General features: G+C 33.2%; 1 protein-coding gene across 2 annotated transcripts in view; it reads left to right on the top strand.

The window, feature by feature from the left end:
• Positions 1–202: 202 nt before the first annotated feature.
• The window catches only part of MBNL1 (muscleblind like splicing regulator 1), a 195,347-nt gene continuing 189,313 nt past the window's right edge, over positions 203–6,236 (top strand). Inside the window, exon 1 of one of the 2 annotated variants that reach the window (XM_014796608.2) lies at positions 203–286. The gene's annotated coding sequence lies outside the window, so the exon portion shown is untranslated. The remainder of the gene's footprint in view (positions 287–6,236) is intronic. The other variant, XM_014796590.2, reaches the window with a different exon arrangement.

Raw genomic sequence — 6,236 nt, 5'->3', positions numbered from 1 at the left:
TACATTAATCATTAATTACAGATGTATACACACACAAATTAGAACCCGTAATCCTGATTCCAAGGCTAGCTTTGTGAATAATTTTCCATTCTCCATAGAAAATTTATAAAGCATAATGGCTTTGGTATTTCACAACTTCCTCTTTTGGTAGACTATCCTTTTGCAGAGGAAAAAAAAAATGTGACCAGAGAAGAGAGCCAAGCAGAGAACAGAGCTCTTTGAGGTGTTGGTAGTTTAACTCAACTATTTAAGCAGCTTCACAAGCAACTGTAAATAAGACATAAAGGTAAGAAGAAAGTGTTTCTTGCTATTTCTCATTTTATTATTTGGATTGCTATTTATAGAACAATTTAAATGCTGGAGATTACAAAGTAGATTAGACACACCTGGTACCTTTCTCAAGGTAGTCAATATTCCAAATGAAAAAGTTTAGTAAATTTACAAAGTTTCAACTTCACATACAACCTTTAAAAAAGCTGGATATTTTTAAAGTTCTTATTGATCTCTAAATTATTTTAAATGCAAAGTAAAATATTCTCTTTTTCATAATTTTGTACGCAATTCAGCGCTGAAAGAATTTTTGTATTAGTAATAAATTTTGAGAACTTTTTTCTTCCCCTAGCCTCAGTAAATTCCTAACATTTGTAAATTCTTCTACATATATCCATTTGTTAATTTTGCATATTATTAATTGGACATTTTCCAGAAAAAAGATATTCTTGCATTTGTTTTTATCCACTGTGAAAATATGTTGTATTATTTAAAATTTGACATTTCAGTATTATTTCTCATATCATCACATTATGATGACATTTAAATACTTTAGAAAAAACAACTTGTAGTGTAGATAGTATGCTTTAAAAATCTAAATAAGATAAGTAAATCTAATTATAGAAATTCGTGTTTGTCTTAATAAGATTAATTTGCAGTTATAATGCTTAAAAATAGAGCAAGAACTAAAACCAAGTTAAGCCCGTTTGGATTCATAACTGGAGATCCTACTAAGCTGAAACTGATCTCATGAGGAAACTCTAAAGTCGTTTAAATCCAGTAGAATTCTTTTTTTCCTTTGTGCCAGTCTAGAGTAATGTTTATATACATTAACTATTTAATACAATTGTATTCATTATATAACAATTTTAAAATCTTCCTTTTAAAAGCAGTTGGTTTCCATATACTTTGGTAAAAACATGACAGAGTCTAATACATCTTTAAAAGGAAAAATGCAGTAAGTGAACTAATCTGGTTTTGTATGTGGAAGTTTGGATAATTACAGCAAGCACTTTTATAACTTATTCATTTTTGAAGGTGACACACATCACTCATTTGCTGTGTGAGATTTGGTGAGGAAATATCCCAAGCGATATATATATTATATGTGTATATATGTAATATATATTATAATGTATATAATGTGTATGCATATATAATATATTCAAATAATATATTTAAACGCTTACTTAATTTGATTTGCTTTGTTAATTAGAATAATCAATCGCATGGTTTCCAAAAAAGAAAGTATGCATTGTTCCATCAATTAATGGATTTAATTTTATTCAATTTTGGCAAACAGTGCTGTCATACTGGCTCTATTACATTACCCGGGAAAATAGTTTTTTTAAACTACTTTTGTGCAAAGTTCGGTAATAAGAGTCGTTGTCTTTTGATTATAGGGAGAAGAAAGGCACATTGTTAGTATTATAAATTCAGGAAATGAATTGTTGCCTCAAGTTTGACATCCTTAACTAGATCAGAATTTTTAAACTAAATTGATAGTTGTGAGAAATCCATTAAAATTGTGCACCTTCACCTTTATGTATCACACAACAATTAAACACAGCTATTCCATTACAACTTGATTATGTTATTTGTAACAGTACCATTTTTAATGCCCCTCTCTTTAACAAAATAAATGATGGAAGTATTTTTAAATGTCCAGAATTGTAAGTATGAGATGTTTTGATATCATGAAGTATTAAGTGCTGTGGGTGTGTTAGACATAGTGTGGTACTACATTGAATAACTGATAACGACCAAGAGAAAACATAGCCCAAGGAAATTACAGTCTAAGTTGATCACCGCTGTAATTCAGAAGGGGCAAACGAAGGCCAAAGGAGAGCAAATGCTTTCTTGCTGGCAAGACAGATGTGTTGATGTTGTTGTTCTTGTTGAGAATTATTAAAGTCTTTGAATGAACAAACTGGTTCTAGATTATGGAAAATAAGTTTAGAATTCATTCTGTCTTTGAGAAAATTGCATCTACAGAAAAAAATTAGTGCCTATCTGGCTGAGTTTCCATGAGACATACAGATTGCTGAAGAGGATATTCTTGTCTTTATTAGAACAGAAGGACGCATTGCATGTTCTTTTTATTTCACATACTGTCATAAGAAAAAGCATTGAGAGCCTGCCCACAGAACCACATTTTTAAAGTGAAATTAAACACAATATTGAAAATAATTTATTGCTGGCAAGCATAAATTTTGACTTTTGAACTATAGACATATATTTTACTATGTTCCATTAAGATTACACATGTGACACACTGTCTAAGACATAAATTTTCATTGAGCCTAATGAAAGTTGAGACTGAATGACTGTTGTATAGCAGTGTGAAACTGTATACCCCTCTTAATGAGACACGGTCGACTGTGACGTGTGGGTGATCCGGCTGGGGTTCTGTGTGACTACCGATATCCAGGGCTGGCCCAGATCATCTCACAGGTTAGTGGATGTTCCCCTCCTCTTTCACAGTCTGAACTTCCCAAAGCTGCCCACCTGCTTATAGAGAGAGTGCTCATCCCACCCTGGCAAATACATCATCTTTCAAATAATAATTTCACTTTGAAACAACGATGCTATTTGCTTTTGACACAAATGACCGAACTTAGAACTTTTGAAACATTGAAACCTTTGTTTGTTCATTTTGTTTTCCCTTCTTTCAGCCATTTTCCTATTTCCAAAAATAAAAGACAAGAAAGTTTGTTGCCTGGAATAAGACTGTGGTTTGGGTGCAGATTAAGAGGAATGGCATGTTTTGAATTCAGAAACAAAAATCCTCTAAGTCTAGATAATGTGCGTCTTCCAGCTTTTTAAAAGCAAATTTGTGTCCACCTATATATGTTGATCTTTTATTTATTTTAATGGATGTGACTTGCAAATAAGTAACACATGTAGCATATCCATATTCATTATATTAATAAAAATATGTGCTAAGTAAATGGCAAAATTATTGTGTTCACAAAAATATGCACTGTGGCCATACGTGTGCTCTATAAGATAGAATATGTATCTCATTTCCATACAAGAAATAAATTCTGCATATATAACGAATACAGCAAGTCCTTTTACATTTCTGAATATTTCCATTTAAAAATATACATTAAATGCAGTCTAATTTATACATCCGCATTGTAAAAAAATAAAAGCACTGTTTGCTAATTTTTTAAATCTTTAAAATGCAAGTTATTTGGTGTTTGAGCATTATTGTTATGCTTCCAACACTTACCTGACATCATTGGTATTTTTTATTATTTTGCATGAACTAAAATTAGGCACTTAGATGTGATGTTTTCCAAATTCCTTCCAGCTTTATTTTTTTATCATTCTATGCATGAACAGAAATTAGATTTTAATTTTTCAGTATTATTGAGGAAAATACTAAATTTGCATCTAAATTTAAAGAAAAATGGCATTAAAACCATTCATTGATACTGGAACCATGGAAAGTAGATCAGAAATGAGGTTAGCCTCCTGGTGTTGCTCCGTGAACTAGTATAAAATGTCACAGCTCCTTATTATTCTGCTTTACAGATATTTCATCATAAGCTTTTAGTTTTTTATACATGTAGTGGTTATCACATTCTCAAAATTCTTCTTTGGAAACAATATAAATAGTAATATGATCTTGAAAAACTTCACCAGTTTGTTCTGATTCTTAAAAAAAATAAAGTTAGTAGAATTTTTAAGTATACCTTAGTTCAATTAATTTTCACTTTTCATAAGAAAAAAATTTAAGCAGATGCTTTTATTCTTTTCCTGTGTTGGTGAACAGCTCTGAATCAGAGGAGAGGCAGAAATATTCTCGATGCAAGTTGGCTGCTTGCTGAGTAAAATAAGACTGTGTGTTGACGGCAATGCTAACTAGGAACGTTGGTTATACTTCATTTACTTACATTTTTGTATTTAGAAATAATTTCAAGCTCAAAAAAGTTGTAGAAATGTAAAGAACTCCCATACACCCTTACCCGGACTTGCCTAATGTTAATGTTCTACCCCATTTGCTTTATAATTTGCTCTCATTCTTTCTTTCTCTGTCTCGCTATGATTTTTTTTTAACTACTTGAGGGTAAGTTACAAACAGCATGGCCCTTTCCTTCAGCGTATAATTACTGAAAATAGAGGTAGTCTCTTATGTAATGGTTACATGCAATTATCCACTTCATAAATTTACATGGATACAATACCATTATCTAATATTTGTACATATTCCAATTTTGCCACTTATTTAATCATACCCTTCCTAATATTTTCCCCTCCAGTAAAGGATCCAGTCTAGAGGCAAGTGTCACATTTAGTTGCAATGTCTCTTTAGCCTCCCTTAATCTGGAACATTTCCACACATTTCTTTGTCTTTTATGAAACTGAAAATTTTAAAGAACACAGTTTATCCACCAACTCTTTTTTCTTTTTAACACAGCGTTCTTCATTTTCTATTTGTGTGCCCTTTCCTGGTGATTAGATTGTGGTTATGCTAGAATACTGCAGGGGTGATGTTGCTTCCTCTCACGCTATCATATCTAGGGGCCCATGATGCTCATCTGTCCCACATTGGTGATGCTAGTTTTGGTTGCCTAGTCAAGGTGTTGCCTGATTTCTCCATTTTATAATGATGGCTCCTCATGAAAAGTTTCCCCTTGGGTCTAGCATTAATTGATGTTCTCATGTGAGGCAGCCTTTGCTATAATGGTTACTGAGTGATGATTTCCCCAGCACTCCCTCCATATTTGTGTCAGTCTTTTGCGTTCCACTGTAAGCAGAAGAACTCCCTTCTCTCCCATGTATTTAATTCTTAATTTATGTATCTATCTATTATTGGTATGAACTCATAAATTCCTGTCTTTTCAATGGTTTATAATTCGTTACTGCCTTAATTACTTTGGTGCTCGAATTGTCCACATTTGGCCAATGGAGCCCCTTCAGTCATTCTGTGGCATGCTCCCACCATAATAGCGAGCACTTTCTTACTTTCTGGCATAAAAAGATGTTCTAGGCTGCTCGAGTACCTATCCTGTCCCACCCCTGGAATCATTCATTTCTCATTTCTCTTAGTGGGGAATGGCGTTAGAGGCTAAGATCTGGGTATTTGGTGTACTCACTGCCACTGGAGTATTTCTGCCTCTTGACTCTTCAGCAGGAATTTGTTAATGCATATACATACGTAGAGACACAAACATACAAATATGCGTACACACATGCATATGCATGCAGACATGAAAACATCTGTAAACATGCACATATATTCTGAACATCATGAGTTCGTCTCATACTCCACCTCCAATCCGTCCCCGCAGGGTTCTTTCTTGCCCTCCCCATTCCATGTTTGTGTTCTCCTTCTTCCACAGAGTGAGCCCTGGGTCCTAACAAGATCAACATGCTTACTCATTTGCTCAATTCTACAATACATCTAAAATAATTTCTGAATTGCTTTACCGAAACCACTACGATAAGCAAACCTACTGAAAAAGAGTGCAGGGTTCGTGTGCACTTCTTCCCCCACACACCCACACCCCACCAAATATTCTGTAAATTACTTGGATGAATTCTTCCTCTCCCGCCCCTTCCTTTCTTTTTTTTCTCTATCCCTCCCTTCTCTCCTTCTTTTTTCTTTCCATTCAGAGTTATCATAGTATTCATTTGAAATACATTTAAGTTCATTTGTTTCAGTTTGTTTCCAGTTTTAGGATTGTTTTCCCTTTGCATTCTTATTGGTTTAATTTTATTTTTTTGAATTGATTTACTTTTAATCTTTTTTTTCTCTAAGCCATGAAGATCAAGTGCTACTTGCCCAGCCATTTCTGTTAAACAATCCTGATACATTCTAATTCAAACACTATAACACAGTTCAGAAATACCTGTTTGAGTTATGGTTTGAACTTTTATCTTTATGTCCAAATTCTATTCAATCTACATCGTCATTTATCCTCTTGGGTATTCCAAAAAGTGACAATTTCAGA

The sequence above is a fragment of the Ceratotherium simum genome, chromosome 5 (genome assembly GCF_057802395.1).
Source record: "Ceratotherium simum simum isolate JZ-2026a chromosome 5, ASM5780239v1, whole genome shotgun sequence".
Taxonomy (NCBI): Eukaryota; Metazoa; Chordata; class Mammalia; order Perissodactyla; family Rhinocerotidae; genus Ceratotherium; species Ceratotherium simum.
This window is presented reverse-complemented; position numbering and strand designations above follow the sequence as displayed.